Below are 24,028 nucleotides of genomic sequence, written 5' to 3'. Positions count from 1 at the left end.
GAAAATCAGTCTGGCTTCCTGTTTCTCAGCTCCACTCAGTGAGTGTAGCTGGAAAGTGCGTATGTGTGAACTCTGAGTGAGGACAGGATTAGGCTCAGCTGTGATGGTGTTCAGGATAAATAGCTTGCCAACATTTACGCTCTAGGCTCACACAATGAGAATGGATAGATGGATGAGGAACTGTAGAGCAACTGGTGCTTATGGAACCATACACAAAATAGAATCATAGAAACCCTACAGTACAGAAGGAGGCCATTTGGCCCATCGACCCTGCACTGACAACAACCCCACCCAGGCCTTATCCCCGTAACCCCACATATTTACACTGCTAACCTACACATCCGGGACATTAAGGGGCAATTTTAGCATGGCCAATGCACCTAACATCTTTGGAGTGTGGGAGAAAACCGGAGAACCCGGAGGAAACCCACGCAGACACGGGGAGAATGTGCAGACTCCGCACAGACAGTGACCCAAGGCCGGGAATTGAACCCAGGTCCCTGGAGCTGTGAGGCAGCAGTTCTAACCACTGTGCCACCATGCCGCCTGTTGTGCCACCATGCCACCCGTGCTACACAGTAGCAGTAAATGCTGTCAGGGGTGGGGTGAGGTGGGCAGGGTCATTAACACTGATGAGAAATAAATGTAGACAAAAGAGATTAAATTTCTATTTAAAACCAGTGAAATAGAGCATGTTCAACATTAACTGTCCACAGTAGAATGACTAGGCAATTCAGCCTCTCGAGCCTGTTCCACCTGCAATCTGAATATGGCCGATCTGTACTATTTTACAGAGGTTCAGCAGCCTAATGAGGCATTTGCATTTATATAGCACCTCATCGTGTCTCTCAGAATCATGTCAAAGGCTTCACATACAAAAGGACTACTCTGGAATACAGTAACGTTTTATGTTCACAAAGCACGAACCTCCAGTCATCATTAGACGAATAACCAGTTTGCGTGGCTTCATTGGGGCAGGAAGATACCTGGGACTCCCTGACCTTCATATAGTGCCATGGCAACTTTTTCACAGAAACAGGCAGGTGGGAGGCAGAATTCTACAGCCTCGCCCACCGGCAGGATCTCCCCATTCCCGGTGAAGTCAATGGATTTTTGAACCGATCGCTGCATTTTCCAGCCCTGCTCCCGCCATGATGGGGCTGTAAAATTCCACCCAGAGACTTAGTTTAACATCTCATTCAAGTGGTGCCAGACTGGACAGCTGAAAGATTTAACCCAAGCTAACATACAATCTCAAGCATGTTGAAGGCAGTAATAAACATCTGCAGTAAAAATTGAATCTACTCCAAAATAATGTTGCTCTCAGCTAAGGTGACCTTAGAAACTCATCTTGCTTCAGCAAGTTCTGGCTGAGGAAAGAGAAAAATCAACCCAGGGCCCCATTCCTGACATTGTCCTTGCTGCAAAGTGCAAGCGTGTTAACATAATTTGAGGACAGGATTCGGCACAGGTGGGATTCCTTTCACAGTTGAATAGTCTGCCTAAGTTGACAGAAGGGAGCTGTCTCAGCTGTGGAAGTATGCCCATGCCTTAGTCATATATGTTAAATTTTAGGTTAAGTTTTCTAACTGCCCAGTTTGTACTCTGATATGTTAAATACGCTCCTATTCACAACACCACACAGCACCACCCTCTGCCAGTGATTCTCCAACTTCAGGTTGGCGATTTACTGTAAACACTGTCACACTCCCTGAGAAACACTGTTTGAGCTTCAATCCTCCATTCAATGTGGAACAGTGCAATGAACATCCTTTTCTTAATATACCACAACAGACCAGGTTAAGTCCACAAATGCAGGAAGTTGTTGATAGATAATCAAAAGGCTGAGAATCTCAGAAAGCCCCTGCAACCTTTTTGTGGATCCCTATTACCCTGTAACTCCAGTTTCAAACTCTACAAACCTTACACCTACATGTGGGTTTTCTATTACAGTTATTTCACAAATCTCATTAAAATCAGCACACTTTTATTCCTTTCTCTCTGAAGATTTTCCTCTTCTCAGAAGGCATGACTCAGACTGAGATTAATTGCCACATATTCCAACCACCAATTAGTGGCTATTCTTCATGTGTGAGCCGAGACATGAATGTCAGATGACTGTCAAACTACAGAGGACATAGGCCAGCCATGATATGAACCCATGTCCACATATGCCAAAGGGTGGGTTAGGGCAATGGAATTGCCAATTAAGCATTATCCTCCTGAGCCCAAGATAATCTTCAGCTGAGAACAGCGAACCCCCATCTTCGACCAGGGATGGTCTTTCGTGGCCCTTGTCCTCAATGTGGCTCAGCTTCCTACTGTCTCAAGCCATTAATCTATCAAATAGCACAGATCGCCCCATGGTTCCCAACTATCTGATGATGTGGCTGCGAGGCAGTGTGGGTAACTCTGCCGTCAGCACAGTTTGTTCTAGTCCCACCTAATTTGCATAAAAATCCAATTAAAATGCTGCAGAGAAACTTAAAGGGCATGAACATCAATTTAAATCTATGATCTTCTCTTTGAACGAGCTCATGGAAAGTGAACATTGGGTAAACACAGTAATAAAATGAAGACAGCTGGCTGGGAAAATAATCTTCCTTTTTTCAATTAGACATCTTAACCGAGGATTTTATGTTAACCTATTTTTTAAATGTGGTGAACACTGGCATTCAATTAATGCCTTTTGGGAAATCCAGGCCCTTACGTGCTTACACTAATGTCCCTGTAAGCGTGAGATTGGTCCCACAAAAATAGGTCTAGGTCAGGTGGAGGAAGAAAAAAGAAATGTAGTGGTAATTGGGGATAGTGTAGTTAGGGGCATTGACACTGTTCTTTGTGACCAGGATCGAGAATCCCGAAGGTTGTGTTGCCTGCCTGGTGCACGGGTCCAGGATATCTCATCTGGGCTGCAGAGGAACTTGGAGTGGGAGGGTAAGAATCCAGTTGTAGTGGTCCACGTAGGTGCCAACGACATAGGCAGAACAGGAACAGGGGTTCTGCAGAGGGAGTATGAAAAGCTAGGAGTCAAATTAAAAAGCAGAACCAACAAGGTGGTAATTTCTGGATTACTACCTGAGCCACAGGCGAATTGGCGCAGGGTCAATAAGATTAAGGAGGTAAATGCGTGGCTCAAAGATTGGTGTGGGAGGAATGGGTTCGAATTCATGGGACATCGGCACCAGTATTGGGGAAGATGGGACCTGTTCAGATGGGATGGTCTTCGTCTGAATCGTGCTGGGACCAGAGTCCTGGCGAATTGTATAACCAGGGCTGTAAATAGGGCTTTAAACTAAATAGTGGTGGGGAGGGTTCAGGGGTATGGAGAATTACAAAATCAAAGGTAAAGGAGAGGGTACGAGTGAAGGTTAATGATGAGGACATTCATCTAGTTAAAGGAGTCAAGGGCTCAGGCAGAGTAAAAAAAGTGACAAACACAAGAGGGGAGGTGTTCAACGCAGTGCAAGGAGATGGTCTGGAGAAGGATAACCAGTTTGCGACAGGTAGGGACAGAGCGTGCAATCAAAAAAATGCACGAACAAATCGGGTCCATATAAAGGCTAGCATAAAGACACTTTACCTGAATGCACGTAGCATTCGAAACAAGGTGAATGAGTTGATGGCACAAATCAGTACAAATGGGTATGATCTAGTGGCCATTACAGAAACGTGGTTGCAGGGTGACCAGGACTGGGAACTGAATATCCAAGGGTATCAGACATTTCGGAAGGATAGACAGGAAGGAAAAGGAGGTGGGGTAGCTCTGTTAATTAAAGATAACATCAGGGTGGTAGTGAGAGACGATATAGGCTCGAAGGAGCAGAATGTGGAATCGTTGTGGGTGGAGATAAGGAATAGTAAGGGGAGAAAGTTACTGGTGGGCGTGGTCTATAGGCCCCAAAATAATAACTTTGAGGTGGATCGGGCTATAAACAAGCAAATAATGGATGCGTGCAAAAACGGAACAGCAATAATCATGGGGGATTTTAACCTGCATATTGATTGGTTGACTCAAGAGGAAGAGTTCTTAGAATGCTGTCGGGATAGTTTCCTCAAACAGTATGTTACAGAACCTATGAGGGAGCGAGTTATCTTGGATCTGGTCCTGTGTAATGAGACAGGTAAAATTAATGATCTTCTTGTGAGGGATCCTCTTGGAATGAGTGATCACAATATGGTTGAATTGCTAATACAAATGGAGGGTGGGAATGTAGGGTCCCAAACCAGTGTCCTCTGCTTGAACAGAGGGGAGTACAATAGGATGAGGGCAGAATTGGCTAATGTAGACTGGGAGCGCAGACTAGTTGGTAGGACAGCTGAGCAACAGTGGCGGATTTTTAAGGAGATTTTTCTCAGTACTCAGAAAAAATATATTCCTGTGATAAAGAAGGAATGTAAGAAAAGGGATAACCAGCCGTGGATAACTAAGGAAATAAAGGAGAGTATTAAATTAAAAACCGATGCGTACAGAGTGGCCAAAACTAGTGGGGACTTAGAAGATTGGGAAAGCTTTAAAAAAACAACAACAAAGAACTACTAAGAAAGCGATAAAGAAAGAAAAGATAGATTATGAAACTAAACTAGCACAAAATATAAAAACTGATAGTAAAAGTTTTTACAAATATATAAAAAGGAAAAGAGTAGCTAAAGTAAATGTTGGACCCTTAGAAGATGAAAAGGGGGATTTAATAATAGGAAACGAGGAAATGGCAGAGGCCTTAAACAAGTTTTTTGTGTCAGTCTTCACAGTGGAGGACACAAATAGCTTACCGAAAATTGACGGTCGTGGGACTGTCGGGGGTGAGGTCCTTAAAACAATTACTATTACTAAAGAGGTAGTGCTTGGTAGGCTAATGGGACTAAAGGAAGGCAAGTCCCCGGGCCCGGATGGAATGCATCCCAGGGTACTGAAAGAAATGGCAGAAGCAATAGCAGATGCGTTGGTTGTAATTTATCAAAGTTCGCTGGACTCTGGGGAACTGCCGATTGATTGGAAAACAGCTAATGTAACGCCACTGTTTAAAAAAGAAGACAAAAGGCGGGTAACTACAGGTCAGTTAGCTTAACGTCCGTAGTTGGGAAATTGCTGGAATCCATCATTAAAGAAGAAATAGCAGGACACGTGGAAAAAAATGGTTCGATCAAGCAGGTGCATCATGGATTCATGAAGGGAAAGTCGTGTTTGACGAATTTACTGGATTTTTATGAAGATGTAACGAGTGCGGTTGACAGAGGGGAACCGGTGGATGTGGTGTTTTTAGATTTCCAGAAGGCGTTCGATAAGGTGCCTCACAAAAGGTTGCTGCAGAAGATTAAGGTACACGGAGTTGGGGGTTAAGTGTTAGCGTGGATTGAGCATTGGCTATCTAACAGGAAGCAGAGAGTTGGAATAAATGGGTACTTTTCTGGTTGGCAGTTGGTGACTAGTGGCGTGCCGCAGGGATCGGTGCTGGGGCCTCAACTGTTTACCATATACATAGACAATCTGGAGGAGGGGACCGAGTGTAGGGTAACAAAGTTTGCGGATGACACAAAGATGAGTGGGAAAGCGAATTGCGTGGAGGATGCGGAAAGTCTGCAGAGAGATTTGGATAGGCTAAGTGAGTGGGCGAGGATCTGGCAGATGGAGTATAACGTTGACAAGTGTGAGGTTATCCACTTTGGAAGGAATAACAGTAAAATGGACTATTATTTAAATGGTGAAAAATTACAACATGCTCCTGTGCAGAGGGACCTGGGGGTCCTTGTGCATGAATCGCAAAAACTCAGTTTGCAGGTGCAGCAGGTGACCAAGAAGGCAAATGGAATGTTGGCCTTTATCGCGAAGGGGATGGAGTATAAAAGCAGGGAGGTCTTGCTGCAATTGTACAAGGTACTGGTGAGGCCGCAACTAGAGTACAGTGTGCAATTTTGGTCCCCTTATTTGCGGAAGGATATATTGGCCTTGGAGGGAGTACAGAGACGGTTCACCAGGTTGATACTGGAGATGAGGGGGTTGGCTTATGAGGAGAGATTGAGTAGATTGGGCCTGTACTCGTTGGAGTTTAGAAGGCTGAGGGGAGTTCTTATAGAGACATATAAGATAATGAAGGGGCTAGACAGGGTCGAGGCAGAGAGATTCTTTCCACTTAGAAAGGAAATAAGAACTAGAGGGCACAGCCTCAAAATAAGGGGGAGTCAGTTTAGGACAGAGTTGAGGAGGAACTTCTTCTCTCAGAGGGTAGTGAATCTCTGGAATGCTCTGCCCATTGAAGCAGTGGAGGCTTCCTCGTTAAATATGTTTAAGTCACAGGTAGATAGATTTCTGATCAATAAGGGAATTAAGGGTTATGGGGAGCGGGCGGGTAAGTGGAACTAAACCACTATCAGATCAGCCATGATCTTATTGAATGGCGGGGCAGGCTCGAGGGGCTAGATGGCCTACTCCTGCTCCTATTTCTTATGTTCTTATGTTCCCACCGCTGCAAATGTCATGGCTTGTGTGGAGCTAGTGAACATAGATGCGCTCTATCCCTTCTCTCTACTACATGATGTATGTTTCTTGGGTTCTAAAACCAGTGCAGTTCTGCTGTTGAATTGTTTGCTGACTGCTCGTGTAAGAAAGAGTAACGTTTGTTCTGTATATACAGCTCAATTTATGGTCAAGCTAATATCTCCCTCTTGATGTTGCAGTAGTGTTACGTATTGCTATATCAGCCATCTTTAAACTCTGAATGGTTTGATGGATTCATTATTTCAAATAACCTGTACCAAACATTAAAATGTCAAGTGCAAAGTCGTTATCATAACATTTTCTTACTTTACAATGATATTGTCTCATTCTCTTCTTCTGCTCAAGGATCCACCCTGTCCAGGTCCAGTCATCACACTTCAGGAAGGATGGGAGGGTCCTTGAGAGGGTGCAGAGGAGATCTACAAGGATCGTTCCAGGGATGAGGGATTTTAGTTACAAGGTTAGGACGGGGAAGCTGGGGTTGTTCTCCTCACAGCAAAGGAGATTGAGGTGGGATTTGGTATAGGTGCACAAGACAGGCTTAGATAAAGTAAACAAAGTGTGACAAAATCCAATATTTACCTCAGCTAGCAGTCGAAGATCTGGGTTAGGAGGTCAGGAACTACAGGGCCTTGGGCTTCCTGCATACACATGGGCCTGGCGATGGCTGCACAAATGCAGCTCATTCACTTCACGCATATGCCAGCCAGGAGAGGGGTCACACATGCACGATTAGTGGTTTTTAAGTTCTTCAGACTGGGAATTGGCCTACACGCATGTACAGAAAAAAAAAGAACAAAAGTGAAACAGTGTGTAACTTCAGGTATGGTGACCTGAAGAGAGATACCATTGCAGATTGTGTGCCTCAGGGAGTAGGACACAGGGAGGGGAACAGGGAGAAGATCCCAAACCAAGAATTGGGACTAAAACAGCTTCCAGAAGATAGTCCCAAGTTAAGGGACAAGGACAAGAATCTGAAATAGATCCTGTTAAGTAAAAGTAAGGAGCAGACAAATAGGCTCCAAATTGAAGACAGAGCTGCAGAGTGCAGACTTGAAGCAATGTGGGCTTGAGAGAAGCCCAGAACACCCGAGGATGTTGTCGATGGTTGGTAACTCTTCACCATGGGCATTTTGGAGCAGTTGGATTTTGCTTGGAATGGCCGAAGATCTGAAAGTGTGCTTGGAAGGTGAAGCTTGAGTGTGTGCCAAGATCCAGAAGAAGGAATTTCAGAAGGCTAGATCGAAACACTGGAGGTGGATTCTTGTTGAGGTTGTCCAAGTGGGACGACTTTTGGAGAATTCCCAGGCAAGTCCTTTAAATGTGGGGATTGGAACCCCTTGTGAGAAAGCCAGGATATCGGTGAGACCGGATGGCTCACAGTGGAACGTGTGTCTGGGTGGGTTGTTGAGAAATCCATAGAATCTGCTTTGTTTGCAGCTGTCATATACTTTGGAATGTAGTGTTTCTGTCTGCAGTTCGCTGATTGAATCACATGTACTGCATACTCACCCTGAATATTAGAGTTGGAGATAGAAATAGTGCTTTGTTTTATCTTTCTGAATTCTTATGTGTATGTAAAGATATGGTTGGGATGAAGGAATAGTAAATATTTGAATCATTTTCTTGTGTTTGTATTGAGATCTTTCGAATATATTTGTCTGGTGTAAAATAGTTCATTTTTCTTGTTTAATAAATGGTTTATTCTTTGTCTTAAAAGTTTATCTGCAGATTCCAGTGAATTTGTTCAAAAACTTACCTCTAAGGTTTTGAAATAAAGAAATAAAATTTTGGTTCTATCAAGCTGACTTGTCCAGTGTTAACATTAGCTGGGATACAAGGATGAAGAGGTGCATATTGGTTTGAAAGGAGAGGCAGTGGGGGAATATTTTCAAGCAGGAATGGTAATGACTTTCTCCCAAGGATTCACAGGGTGAGTGCATTGTAAATACAAGCTCTCTTTGCTGCCTTTGGGGGTGGGGTGGTGGAAGCAGAGACGATGAATGATTTCAAAACAAAACTGGATGGGCACTTGAGGGAAATAAACTTGCAAAGCTATGGGAATTGAGTGAGGAAACAGGACTGATGAACACCTAAATACAGCAAATACCTCAACTACAAACAAGACCCCTCACCTCATCTGTTCAGATGAGGTCATCTTGGACTCAAAATAGTAACTCTGCTTCTCTCATCATATCCGCTGAGCTTCCAGTACTTTCTGTTTTTATTTCGGACCCGTCACCACCCATGCTGCCTCCTTCGCTGCCTCTCTGTCTGTGTGTTTTCTGATGTTTACCCAGTAAAAGAACAAGGAAAATTTATTCTGTCATTAAAAAAAAACTTCAATAAATCTTCCGTTATTTGTATTTTCTGGATTTATTTTTCCTGTGAAGAGGTTTATGTCCCTCATTTCTTACATAGTTGACTGAATACAGAACAACCCACTTCTCTGAATCCTTATCAACTTCTGCAAATTGGTCAACATAAATTTATACCTTCTTTCCCAAACATGGTCTTACTAATGTTTCCACATAGTCACAGTAATCCTCTTTGATTGGTGCTCCATGGGTCAGTTTACAACTGATGTTATGAGCTCATGGACAATTTGATAGATTCAATGCTTGCTTAATCAGGGCACCCAAATCCTCATGCTGATAATGAGAGACATGGGGCTGTGGGGGGGGAATTCTCTGACCTCGCCACGCCATCAGTAGATCGTGCCGGTCTTGGAGAACAGAGTGCAGGCCTAAAAACCCATTTTGCACCCGGTGCCAAGCAGTTTACAAGTCTCCTGGCCGCTTCCTAATGGTGTAAGCCAATTCACACCCAGAAAGGGGGAGAGACCAATTACCATACTCAAAGTGGCATTTAGATATGCATAGCCCATTCCAATCCCAGCGCATGGGCTGGGATTGGAATTTGGGCACAGCCCGATAATGATGCAAATCAGTATGGGTCTCCACTAATGGAGACCTAGCCTGATGGTCACACTGGGGGGGGCTCAGAGGCCACTGAAGTCCCCAGGTGGTTGGGGGCATGGTCGGGTAGTGTCCATTGGGAGTGCCCACCTGGCACACTAACGGTACCCAACTGGCACACAGGTTGTGCCCAGCAGTGGTCACTGGACAGCCAGGCAGTGTCAGTTGGGTACAACCAATGTGCCATTTGGGAACCACCAGTGTACTGGGGCAGTGCCAAAGGGTGGGGTCTGACAGTGGAAGAGGGGGAGGCTGTGTAGGGGTGGATCATGAAGGCGGTCTTTATGCAGGTGGGGGAGGCTTGTTGGGGGTCAGACAGGTGGACCCATCAGGAGGGCGCCGATGCCAGCATCCCGTGTCGAGGAGGGGGAACTTGCTGCTGATGGGAGGGGGTCCCTGATGACCATGGGGAGGAAGGCAGAGGGGTCTTCTAGCGCATGCTGAGATTGGAGCGCCCTTGCAAAACGGTGCCTGAAGCTGGGCTCACTGGTGTGCTGAGCCCCCAACCCCCCCGGTACTGGCGCAAAACACCGATTCTTCTGAAAAGTGACTGAGTGTGGGAGGATTGGGGTGCGGCACACATCTGGGAGACCGGCGTGGAGCAATCTGTTATTCTCACTTTGAATTTTTGGGGGGGAATTCCACCCCTTTGTCTCCACGCTGATACAACAACATGAGTGACAAGAGGAGATCCGAATATCTTCCCTGCCAGCTCAATTCATTGAAGTGAGGGCCACACACTTGGACCATTCTGGGAACTAATCTGAAGATGGTTTACCTCAGGAATGTACATTGTCTTTATGTATGGTGTGTGGTGCCAATCCCTCTCTTCATATACTGTAAACATCCAATTTTGGAAGATTCTTTTTATAGAAATATTATAATGGAGTGCAAGATGTGTTTTTACTATCTGCTGAAAAAAATTCAAGACATTTTAAACAGTTAAACTATCTCACAAAGATGATCCTTTTATCAATGCAGACACAGCTGACTGTTAATGTGAGCAGCACCACAAATAATAAATAGACACAGATCCAGCAAGCATGATGAAGAATAATAGATTGTCTTTGTTACAAAAAAATTAATTCATCAAGATTTAATACTGAACTAATCACACAGCCAAATCTTACACAAATTCAACCAAGGAGTTTCACATCGATTTTCAACAGTTTACTGAAGTAATGGCATTTACATTAGAAGCACTGTGATAAAGAACAAATTATTGGACTGTGTTTAATCTTACATCAGATACTTTCTTGTATTTTTACAATTCTGACATTATAAGACCTTGTTGCAAACAAGTTGTGTGTTGAATGCATCAGGGCTTCATTGCACCATCAGTGGTTGAATTTGTGTAAGATTTGGCTGTGTGATTAGTTCAGTATTAAATCTTGATGAATGAATTTCTTTGTAACGAAGACAATCTATTATTCTTCATCAAGCTTGTTGGATCTGTGTCTATTAATTGTGGTCCTGCTCACATTTACAGGCAGCTGTGTCTCCATTGTTAAAATGATCATCTTTGGGAGATAGTTGAACTGTTTAAAATGTTTTTCGGGGAATCCCTTTCGGCTTACTGCTCTTCATGTGGAGACAAAAATTCATATCCAGCCTGTACTAATGGATGGCCAATGGTTGAATTTAGCAAGTCTTAACCAAGTTTCTAGTGACTAAAGACCACACCACCAAACTGCTTCTAGTTTAGCATAAATTTGGCAAATTCTATTTTGGATGCATTGGCAGAACTAAAGCATTTTGGACAATGTACACAAAGAGGCTTCTGAGTTTTTGTACGATTTGCACAGAAGTCAAGAGATGAGCTAATGTCCAGTACAGGGAGGACAGCTTCTGTCAGGCAGGACAATTCAAGCTGTGCAATGATGTGGTGCTGTGCTCCTCCATTTTCAAAAATTCACCCCTGGTTTCAAATCCCTCCATGGCCTCATATCTTCCCTTCTCTAGCCCTACAGCCCCCCAAAATCTCCAAGCTCCTCCAATTCCAACTACTTGTGCATCCCCAATTTAAATCACTCCACCTTTGGTTGTTGTAACCTCAAGATATTTGTGCCCTAAGCTCTGAAATTCCCTTCCAAAACCGCACACTCCCCTTTCCTTTAAGATGTTCCTTAAAGTCTTTCATTGATCAAAGGTTTGGTCATCTGTCCAAAATGGCAATTTTGATTGATAACACTCCTCTGAAGCACCATTGCACAGTTTACTATATTAAAGCAGCTATATGAATGCAAGATGTTATTATCTGAGATGGCAACATTGAGACTTTAGTCGGAATTTTACCACCTCGCCCGAGCCAAGTTGTAAAATCGCGGCATTTATGTTCAACATGTGCTGTGATGAGGGTGCAGAATTACTACTTTGAGGGAATATAGAACTCATGAAACTGTTCACAGTATGAACCAAAGCCTTCAGAAAATGGTGGTGAGTGGGGTGACAACAAGGGTGCACTAAACAGTCATAATCCAGAGTTGATTATTAGGAAAGAACAGTCAATACATGTAACATTCTAACTGTAGGTGGGAGGGAGTTACTGATGCTAACACAACATTGAGTCACCAATAACACATATATTTTATTTCAGCTTGCCTTCAGTCTTACAATCATGCTGCTAACACAGAGGTCCTGATGATTTGATTAGGTTTCTCCCTCCCACCCATCTATTACTTCATTTCTACGCAACGGCTGACAAGTACCATCTGTCCTCGGCACCAGTATCTCAAGGCTCATTCACAAAGACAGGCAATAAAGCAGAGAGCTGTGTTCTGAGCCGCCAATTAAACAGGTTTTAAAGTCCACTGTGATCGAGGCTGCTTATAAACAGAACCAGAACAGTTACTCAGTGATGTGTGTGTGCCTGGAACTGAGGAGCTACAACTATAAACTTTTCTCCTTTCCTCATTCGCTTCCCGTTTTGTTCCTGCCTCTTTCACTGGATTGCCTGCTTCTCTAGATCAGAATGACCTTCATTTAACCTGGAGATTTTTAAAAACTACACCTAGCGTTCCCAATATTTTGGGATTGCTTAGCATTCTGGGAACTAAGGATTTGGAGACTGGACAAATCCTGTCTCCATATGGTTCTCAACATGCTGCACTGGAAGTTGCTGAGTGGGGGAAACAGAAAGGTGAGGAGGTAGGTGCAGAGCAGGAGGCAGGGCAGAGGTAGCGGCAGGGTGAGTAATTCCTCTTTGCTTCCTAATCTGACATCATTTTAGGGAATGTTTAGTGGATCCCACCAATTCAGCATGACTAACAAGACATACAGCTTCAAGCAACTACACAGGGTTGAAGGTGGATCCCATTGAAGGATAAACACACCCTTACTGCATTTTTCTGCACCCTTACTCAAGTTTAGTTATTTAGTTTGATTGGCACATAGGGCATCATGATTGGCACAGGCTTGGAGCACCTAAGGGCCTGTTCCTGTTCTGTACTTTTCTTTGTTCTAAATATAGCACCCACCACATCAAAGGGAGAAGCTGAAGACTTTGTCTACACCAGTTGAATTTTCAGCCTGCCTCCTCCCAAGGATGTGGAGATGCCGGCATTGGACTAGGGTAAGCACAGTAAGAAGTCTCACAACACCAGGTTAAAATCCAACAGGTTTATTTGATAACACAATCCACAAGCTTTCAGAGCACTGCCCCTTCCATTGACTCACCTGATGAAGGAGCAGCACTCCAAAAGCTGGTGGCTTGTGCTACCAAATAAACCTGTTGGACTTTAACCTGGTGTTGTGAGACTTCTTACTGTGCTCCTCCCAAGGAGGCAAGGGAGGTGACTGCAGGGTCTCTGACGGAGATATTAAAATCTTTGCTGTCCACAGGTCAAGTGTCTGATAACTGGAGCTAATGTGGTGCCTTTATTCAAGAAGGGCAGCAGGGATAAGCCAGGTAATTACAGGCCAGTTAGTCTAACGTCAGTGGTAGGGAAATTATTGGAAAAAATTCTGAGGGATGGGATTAATCATCACCTGGAAAAGCAAGGATTGATCAGGGATAATCAGCACAAATTTGTTGGTGGGAGATCCTGTTTAATTTGAGTTTTTTGAAAAGGTAACTAAATATATTGATGAGGGTAGTGCAGTGGATGTGGTTTACATGGACTTCAGTAAGACCTTTAACAAGGTCCCACATGGAAGGCTGGCCCAAAACGTTAGCGCTCATGGGATCCAAAGCGAGTTGGCAAACTGGATCCAAAATTGGCAAATTGATAGCAGGCAAAGGGTGATGGTGGAGGGCTGCTTTTGTGACTGGAAACCTTTGACCAGCAGTGTAGCACTGGGATCAGTGCTGGGACCCTCGCTGTTTGTTATATACATTAACGATTTGGATGTGAATGTAGAAGTTGTAATTAGAAAGTTTGCCGACGATATGAAAAGTGGTGTTGTTGATAGTGAGGAGGATAGTCTGAGGCCACAGACTGATACTGATCAGCTGGTAAGTTGGACAGAGCAATGACAGATGGAATTCAATGCTGACAAGTGTGAGCTGATGCAATTTGGCATGTGTAATAAGGGTAGGATATACACAATGAATGGTAGGTCCCTAGGGAGTATCGAGGAACAAAGGGACGTTGGCGTATAAGTCCATAAATCCCTGAAGGGGGCAGCACGGGTAGATAGTGTGGTGAAGTTGGCATACGGAATGCTTGCCTTTATTAGCCGGGATATAGAATATAGGGGCAGGGTGGTCTTGGTACAACTTTATAAAACATTGGTTAGACCACAGATGGAGTATTGTCTGCAGTTCTGGTCACCACTCTAATGGAAGGACGTGATTATACTGGAGAGGGTTCAGAGGAGGTTCACCAGGATGCTGCCTGGGATGGAAAGTTTCAGCTATGAGGACAGACTGGATGTGATGGGTTTGTTTTCCCTGTGTGCAGGAGGCTGAAGGGTGATCTAATAACGGTATACAAAATTATGAGAGGCATAGATAGGGTAGATTGTAAGAATCTTTTCCCCATGGCAGAAGTGTCTACGGTCAGAGGTTTAAGGTAAGGAGTAAGTGGTTTAGAGGGGATCTGAGGAAATACTTTTTCACTCAGAGGGCGGTGGAAATATGGAATGCACTGTCTGAGAGGATGATGGAAGCAGGTACTCTCACAACATTTAAGGAGTATTTGGACGAACACTGAAATTGCTAAAACGTAGTAGACTGTGGACCTAGTGCAGGTAAATGGGATTATTGTAGATTGGTATTTGATGGTCAGCATAGACATGGTGGGACGAAGGGCCTGTCTCTGTGCTGTATGACTCTATGACTCTATGAAAGCAGCAAAGAGCTATTCATGATTACGAGTGAGGCAGATAGAGGGATCCAAGAGGTTGCACTGCAGGAGCCTCAACCCCAACCCTTGTTCAACAGGTTTGAAATTCTTGCCCCCAGGTGGAAATAGCGAGGACTGTAGGGAGGATAAGCTAACTGACCATCGATAGCACCGTGGTCCAGGGAGCTGTTCAAGTTGAGCAGAAAAGACAAATGTAGTCGTAGTCAGGGAGAGATTTTTAATTATTCATTTGTGGACATTCATTGCCCATCCCTCGTTGCCCTTGAGAAGGCAGTGGTGAGCTGCCTTCTTGAATCGCTGCAGTCCATGTGCTGTGGGTTGATCCACAATGCCGTTAGGGAAGGAATTCCAGGATTTTGACCCAGTGACTGCGAGGGAACGGCGGTATATTTCCAAGTCAGGACGGTGAGTGGCTTGGAGGGGAACTTGCAGGTGGTGGTGTTCCCATGTACATGCTGCTGTTGTCCTTCTGGATGGAAGTAGTCGTGGATTTGGATTTGGATTTGGATCCTGTCTAAGGTCTTTGGTGAATTGCTGCAGTGCATCTTGTAGATTGTACACACTGCCACTACTGAGCATTGGAGGTGGAGGGAGTGGATGTTTGTAGATGTGGTGCCAATCAAGCGGGGCTGCTTTGTCTTGGATGGTGTCAAGCTTCTTGAGCGTTGTTGGAGGTGCAATCATCCAGGCAAGTGGGGAGTATTCCATCACACTCCTAACTTGTGCCTTGTAGATGGTGGGCAGGGGAATAGACGCTGTTCGCTGTAGCCAGAATTGAAAGTCCCAAAGGCTGTGTTGCCGCTTGGTGCCAGGATTCGGGACATCTGCTCTGGGCTGGAGAGGAACTTGCAGTGGGAGAGGGAAGATCCAGTAGTCGTGGTCCATGTGGGTACCAATGACATAGGTAGAATGAGGAAAGAGGTTCTGCATAGACAGTTTGAGAAGCTAGGTACTAAATCAAACAACCTCAAAGATTATAATCTCTAGATTATTACCTGAGCCATGTGCAAATTGGCAGAGGGTACATAAAATTAAACAGATGAATAAGTGGCTGAAAGACTAGTGTGGGAGAAGTGGGTTTGGATTTGTGGGGCACTGGCCTCAGTACTGGGAAAACTGGGGGCGTAACTTTGGGATGGTCTAATATCCTGGGACCAGTGTTCTTGCAAACAACATAACTAGGGAGGCAGAGAGGACTTGAAACTAAATAAGGTGAGGGGAGGCGGTGGGGTGGGGATGCTGGTTCTTTTGAGGGGATATGTAGGCTTGTTAAAATAATTACAGAATTACAAGGCAGTATTCAGATAATGATACCCAGAGTGTTATAGGAAGGGACAGAGTGTAAAAATATAAAAAGACGGCAACAAATAAGATCAAAAAGAGAAAAAACGGTAACAAGGCAAAATTATTGGCTCTTTACTTAAATGCATGTAGCATTCAGCACAAAAGAAATTAATTCACGGCACAAATTGAGGTTAATGGGTATAATCTTATTGCCATTACAGAGATGTGGCTACAAGGAGATCAAAGCTGGGAAGTAAATATTCAGGGGTATGAGACTTTTTGTAAGGACAGGTAGGAATGAAAGGGATGTAGCTTTGTTAGTAAGTGGCAAATTGATTGACAAAGTTTTAAAAACCAACAAAAGATGACTAAAAAACAAATAAAGAGGGACAAGATAAACTATGAAGGCCAATTAGCAAGTAATATAAAATTAGACAGCAAGGGCATCTTTAAATATTTAAAAAAGAGAAGCCAGAGTGAACACAGGCCCTTCAGAGAATGAGACTGGAGAAATAGTAATGGGGAACCAGGAAATGGCAGAGGAGTTAAACAAATACTTTGCTTCAGTCTTCATAGTGGAAAACACTCATAACATTCCAAAAATACTAAGGAGCAGAAGGGGAAGGGGGAGGAAATAAATACAATAATCACTAGAGAAAAAATACTAGGGTAGTAATAGGGTAAAAGACCGATAAATCCCCTGGACCTGATGGATTGCATCCCAGGATATTAAAGGAAGTAGCTACAGATAATGGATGCACTGGTAATAATCTTCCAAGAATCCTTAAATTCTGGAAAAGTTATAGAGGATTGGAAAACTGCCAATATAACAGCTTTATTCAAAAAAGAAGGGAGACAAAAAAAACAAGTAATTATAGGCCAGTTAATTTAACTTCTGTCATGGTGAAAATGTTAAAGTGCATTATGAAGGCTGTGATAGAGAGCCTTTAGAAATGTATAATATAATCAAGCAGAATGAGCAAGGCTTCATGGAGGAAAAATCATGCCTGACTAATTCATTAGAATTCTTCAAGGTGGTGATGAGCAGGATGGGTAAAGGAGAATCAGTAGATGTAATATACAACAATTTCCAAAAAAGCATTCAATAAGGTACCTCACAAAAGGCTACTTGATAAGTTAAGAGTCCATGGTGTTGGGACTAGTATATAAGCATGTATAGAGGATTGGTTATCTGATAGAAGACAGAGAGTTGGAATAAGAGGTGCATTTTCAGGGTGGCAATCTGTAACGAGTGGAGTGCCCAGGGATCTGTCCTGGGAGCATAATTATTTACAATATATATTAATGACTTGGATGAAGGAAGTGAATGTACTATTGCCAAGTTTTCAGATGATACAAAAATAGATGGGAAGGCAAGTGGTGAGGATGACACAGCATCGACAGAGGGACATAGACAGGTTAGGTGAGTGGGCAAATACTTGGCAGATGTACTATAATGTAGGAAAATGTGAAGTTATGCACTTTGGTAGGAAGTGCATACCATTTTAAATGGAGAAAGACTGCAGAAAGCTGGAGCACAGAAGAATTTGTGGGTCCTCGTGCAAATATCACAAAAAGCTAGCATGCATGTTCAGCAGGTAATTGGGAAGGCAAATGCAATGTTGGCCTCTCTTCAGTTTCACCAATTGTTAAATAAAGATCAGATTTCAAGCCCTCATCTCATCCTTACCCGACCACCACTCTTTACCCACCCCTTGTTCCGATCCTTTGTAACACTTGCCGGAGTTCAAACCCATTCCAACTACACTGTTATCCTCTGCCCTGCCATATTGTTTCCCCCATTGGAATTATAGTGCCTCCTTTGACGCCTTGATATTATTGTGGGAAGCGTGTAGAGAGAGGCAACACCTGGCAAATTGCCGTCGCTTGAATGGTTCATTAAAACGTTACGCAACACGAGATGGGCTCCAGTGAGTGAACGGGAATTGGGAAAGCACATATTGCATTATCTAACAGCTGGTTCCCGTTTCACTGTGGACTGGTTCCTGAGTACAATGTTATCTATACTTGAAACACAGAAGCAACATTCAGTGACAACAGCAAGTTTCAGAATGAGCAGAAGCAACATGAAAATACCAGCAATAATGTTCAGCACATTCTTCTCCTTCTGAACCTCAAAAGACCTAAAAGAAAGTTCAGTAAAATCAGACACTCAGGTTCCATCTTCACAACAAACATTAATTCAGCTGTGCTAATTAGCAATAATATATTAATGTTTATTCAGCTAATTTACTTGGATTCCACACAAATTCCATGTTGTTCCATTAAATTACTTAATCATCTCGGTATTAGTGTAACAGAACCCCAAACTGCACAAACTCAGGTCTCAGGGAGCTATACAACTCAAAATATAAACAGCACTCAACACTCATCACAGGAACAGCACTGACCTTCCATCTGATAGCTGGGTTCAAATGACAATCTTAACAAACACAGGGTAGTCTTACCAGGGCACAAAAAAAAACACCTTTAACTAAAATAACCTATCCACTGGGATTGTCCTGGAGTCTCTCAGAATTCCAGTACAAGAGGTAGGAGCAGGAGGAAATCATAGCGCCCCTCGAGCCTGCTTAGCCTGTCCAAAGATGTGCAGGTTAGGTGGATTGGCCATGTTAAATTGCCCCTTAGTTTCAGGGGGATTAGCAAGGGCAAATAGATGGGGTTATGAGGATAGGGCTTGGGTGGGATTGTGGTCGGTGCAGGCTTGATGGGCCGAATGGCTGCACTGTAGAGATTCTATGATTCAATCATGGTTGATCTCAGACTTCAACTCCACTTTCTCGTTTGCTCCCAAAATCGTTTGATTCTCGGAGAGACCACCAAACCATCAGACTTAGCCTTAAACATATTCAATGATGGAAAGATTCATGTCTGGATATAGCAGCGAGAGATTGGGAAGAAAAATCGTAGAGGCATTAGAAATATTATGTATTATTTTAATTTTCTTTGAACATTTTTGTTTCATAGTTATGGAAGTATTGGAGATCGGGAGAAAGGCTGTTTGACTGGTCAGGAGTGCTGTGTTGGAGGGGTAGTAAGTGCTGAGGCCCCCAACCATTATTGGCAAACTTACCCTCAAACTCAGGCAGAGTCCAAATCCTATCACAGGAAAATTATATTAAATTAATGAATTAAATCCAGAATTTAAAATCTGGTGTCAGTAATGGTGACCATGAAGCTAAGGGATTGTCATTAAAAACCTATCCGGTTCACAAATTTAGGAAAGGAAATCTGCCATCTTGACCTGATTTGTTCGATATATGATCCCAGCTCCACAGCAATGCGTCTGATTCTTCAATCCCATCAAAAATGTAGTATAAAAGTCTGGCACATACAGGAATAATGTGGCACTGCGTACAGTACCACCCACACAGTGATGTAAGAAAGCACATGACCCACTGCCAGGGTCAGTCTGGTGTTGGATAGAGACGTGTGTCCCAGCAAGCATGGAAATAGTTCCTAACTTATATTCTTTACTGTAAATTTATGAATAGTTCTGAGAATCAATATGGACTTACAGTTAACCTACATATGACTATGACTTCTTCAGACCTACCAAACTGTAACCAACACTCTACAAAATAAAATGGCCTCTTAAGCCATTTATTTTCAAGGAGGCGGCTCACTACCACCTCCCCAAAGACAATTAGGGATGGGCAATAAATGTTGGTCTTGCCAACGATACCCACATCCTGTGAACAAATAAAGAAAAACCTCACGCAGGCCACAAGAACCAATATCACACTGATGCCCAATGGGCCGGGGTGGGTGGGTGGGTAGGTGAGGTGAAACATGCCAATAAAACAGTGAGTAGGGAATGCACCTGTAGGGTGTAAATTCTTTTGTAAATCACTAGAATAAGGTTTCAAAGGATGTGTATCCGTTTAACAAGTTTCTGATTTCAGTTTGAGTGTTCATCAGGTATCCTTGGGGAAGCTTCAATCTCTGGTGGGCAGGAATCCTTACTAATATCACCCAACGCACAACCTCTCAACTCCTTGCCATTATTGGAAAAGCTACTTGAGATATCACAAAGCATGACAACAGGATCTAAAGAGCAGGCTGCCTGGGAACAAATCGTAACAAGGGAGGGAGAGAGGGGTAAGATAACACAGAGGATAAAATATTTAACTGTTAGGGTCATTAAGCCAGAAGATTTCATGTCCCAAACTTGCTACGTCCACCACATTCACGGAAAAGGGCTTCAGATGCATGGAAATACCATGACCTGCTCTTCACCATCCTGACTTGGAACATAACTTACACCGTCGCCAAGTCATTATCGTGGAATTCCTCCATAATAGCACTGTGTACCTGCAACATATGGGGTGGAATCTTCCATTTGTGCCAACAGCGGGAAGTGTGGTGGGCGCTGGAACTTAATTTGGCATGAAGCCTGAAATCAGTTTTCTGATACTGGGTGGAACTGTAGGATTTCTGTTCCTGGGACTTTCAAGGTGGGTTAAAGGTGGGTCGAGCTTCTGACAAACAATATCAAGAAGTCTTCTTGCATGTCATGCATGCTCAGTAAAAGGCCTCCTCACCAGAATTACTTATAAATGGCGAGTACCTGGCGAGCTTGAGGCTCTGACATGAGTAGACAATGCTTTCATCTTCTTTGGAACTATTCACAACTTGATCCATGTTGAGTGTCGGTCATACAGGCCGTGTTGTTTGGGTTTGAAATGCAATCAATTCTACATGTCCCATCTGTGTTTCCGTAGTTAGGTGACTTCTGCCATGAGACAATCTCTGTGAGCTCCCAGCTCGATAAAGACCTTTCACTGAGAAAACACTGGTGAGGCTCTACAGCATTTAAACATAAAACATGTGCCAAGGCTGGACATGGGGAAGTGGGGAGGGGAAGCGGGGGGGACTGTCGTGTGTCTTTTAAATATGGCACCCAGATTTGACCCCATGAAATAACAATGGGGGGGACGATTCTGTGCCTATCCCGCCGTGAGGTTCACCATGCTCATAAGTAATGAGATGACCAGCACAATATTGTCTCTATCCCATTCCTACCAGCAGAAAACACTCGGACCTCTACTCCCACCACCAAATTCTGAATTCAGAATGGAAGATTCCAACCGTGAACTATAACGATTCAAGAATGTGGCACCACCACCTTCTCGAAGGCAATTAAGAATGGGCAACAAATGCTGCCCTTGCATCCCAAGAACAAATGTTTTTAAAAGGTTCAATAATACCAGTCTATGCTCGCTGGTCCTAGCCAGGGTGTCATTAGAGGTGCTGCAATTAGCTTTGGTAGTACATTGCTAGGGAGGGGTAACCCAGACAAGGTTCCTGCTCCTGAATACCATCTGCTGACCTTGGCTTTTGCTACCAAATAAACCTGTTGGACTTTAACCTGGTGGTGTTAAACTTCTTACTGTGTTTACCCCAGTCCAACGCCGGCATCTCCACATCATGACCTTGGCTGAGGACAGGTTGACTTGGTTGGAACGCTCCACATGATAGAATTGTCTGTCAACACTTGGTTTTTGGTCAGAGACCCATCATGACTCACTCAGGAGTCAGAATCTTCAGGAGTGGAAGGCTAAATACATTCAAAGGGGAAAACACATGAATAAACTAGGGTGCCACAAATACACTGCAGAACAGCAACAAAGCATCAAGGGGTAAACGTCAAGGGAATAGAGCATCACAATATAAAAAGCAACAATATATATCAGATGTTGCATAGCAGATTCCTGTTATTTTTATAACAGCAGAGAATGGGCTGCTATGTATTTTTAGCCTTTAGAAGAACCTTGAGCAGCAGCTTATATTAAAAAGAAATTAAATACTCTGGGAAAAGCAGCTTCACTTTTCTGGCAGTTTGGGGAGGCAGTGGCATAGTGGTTTGGTGCTTGATTAGTAATCCTGAGGCCCAGGATAATGCTCTGGGTCCTGGGTTCAAATCCCACAGTAAGAGTTTTAACAACACCAGGTTAAAGTCCAACAGGTTTATTTGGTAGCAAATGCCATTAGCTTTCGGAGCCCTGCTCCTTCGTCAGATGGAGTGGATATCTGCTCCCAAACAAGGCACACACAGACACAAAATCAATTTACAGAATACTGATTAGAATGCGAATCTTTACAACCAACCAGGTCTTAAAGATACAGACAATGTGAGTGGAGGGAGCATTAGGCACAGGTTAAAGAAATGTGTATTGTCTCCAGACAGGACAGCCAGTGAGCTTCTGCAAGTCCAGGAGGCAAGCTGTGGGGGTTACTGACAATGTGACATGAACCCAAGATCCCGGTTTAGGGCGTCCTCATGTGTGCGGAACTTGGCGATCAGTTTCTGCTCAGTGACTCTGCGCTGTCGTGTGTCGTGAAGGCCGCCTTGGAGAACGCTTACCCGAAGATCAGAGACTGAATGCCCGTGACCGCTGAAGTGCTCCCCCACAGGAAGAGAACAGTCTTGCCTGGTGATTGTCGAGCGGTGTTAATTCATCCGTTGTCGTAGCGTCTGCATGGTTTCCCCAATGTACCATACCTCGGGACATCCTTTCCTGCAGCGTATCAGGTAGACAACGTTGGCCGAGTTGCAAGAGTAGGTACCGTGTACCTGGTAGATGGTGTTCTCATGTGAGATGATGGCATCCGTGTCGATAATCTGGCACGTCTTGCAGAGGTTGCTGTGGCAGGGTTGTGCGGTGTCGTGGTCACTGTTCTCCTGAAGGCTGGGTAGTTTGCTGCGGACAATGGTCTGTTTGAGGTTGTGCGGTTGTTTGAAGGCAAGAAGTGGGGGTGTGGGGATGGCCTTGGTGAGATGTTCGTCTTCATCAATGACATGTTGAAGGCTCCAGAGGAGATGCCGTAGCTTCTCCGCTCCAGGGAAGTACTGGACAATGAAGGGTACTCTGTCCACCGTGTCCCGTGTTTGGCTTCTGAGGAGGTCGGTGCGGTTTTTCGCTGTGGCATGTCGGAACTGTCGATCGATGAGTCGAGCGCCATATCCTGTTCTTATGAGGGCATCTTTCAGCGTCTGGAAGTGTCTGTTGCGATCCTCCTCATCCGAGCAGATCCTGTGTATACAGAGAGCTTGTCCGTAGGGGATGGCTTCTTTAACGTGTTTAGGGTGGAGAAGTGGAGCATTGTGAGGTTATCCGTGGGCTTGCGGTATAGTGGGGTGCTGAGGTGATCGTCCTTAATGGAGATGCGTGTGTCCAAGAATGCAACCGATTCCGGAGAGTAGTCCATGGTGAGTCTGATGGTGGGATGGAACTTGTTGATGTCATCATAGAGTTGTTTCAGTGACTGTTCACCATGAGTCCAAAGGAAGAAAATGTCATTGATGTATCTGGTGTATAGCATCGGTTGAAGATCCTGTGCGGTGAAGAAGTCTTGTTCGAACCTGTCTTCTGAAATGGCCTAGCATGCCACTCAGTTGTATTTAACTGCGACAAATGGAACAAAAAGGAACTGGACAGCATTGACGTAGGCCCCAGAAATGACAACGGCAGGACAGACACAGCAAGGTGGAAGCACAGTGGTACACAGTCGAGAGAGAGTTGCCCTGGGTGTCCTGAACATCGACTCTTGACCCCATGACACCAGATCAAATATGGGCAAGGAAACCTCCTGCTGATTACCATGTACTGACCCCGCCTCAGCTGAGTCAGCACCCCTCCATGTTGACCATCACTTGGAGAAAGCGCTGAGAGTGGCAGGGGCACAGAATGTACTCTGGGTGGGGACACTTCAATGTCCAACACCAAGAGTGGCTTGGTAGTACCACCACAGATGGACCTGACTGGGTCCTAAAGGACATTGTTGCGAGACTGGGACTGCAGCAGGTGGTGAGGGAACCAACAAGAGGGAAAGACATACTTAACCTCATCCTCATCAACCTGCCTGCCACAGATGCATGACCATGACAGTATCAGTAAGAGTGACCACACACAGTCCTTGTGTAGATGAAGACCCATCTT

The 24,028-nt window shown here is 44.2% G+C and overlaps 1 protein-coding gene across 1 annotated transcript in view; it reads right to left on the bottom strand.

The window, feature by feature from the left end:
• pde4a (phosphodiesterase 4A, cAMP-specific) overlaps positions 1–24,028 on the bottom strand; it is a 355,838-nt gene that overhangs the window by 296,575 nt on the left and 35,235 nt on the right. The window lies entirely within an intron of this gene.

The sequence above is a fragment of the Mustelus asterias genome, chromosome 19 (assembly GCF_964213995.1).
Source record: "Mustelus asterias chromosome 19, sMusAst1.hap1.1, whole genome shotgun sequence".
Classification (NCBI taxonomy): domain Eukaryota; kingdom Metazoa; phylum Chordata; class Chondrichthyes; order Carcharhiniformes; family Triakidae; genus Mustelus; species Mustelus asterias.
This window is presented reverse-complemented; position numbering and strand designations above follow the sequence as displayed.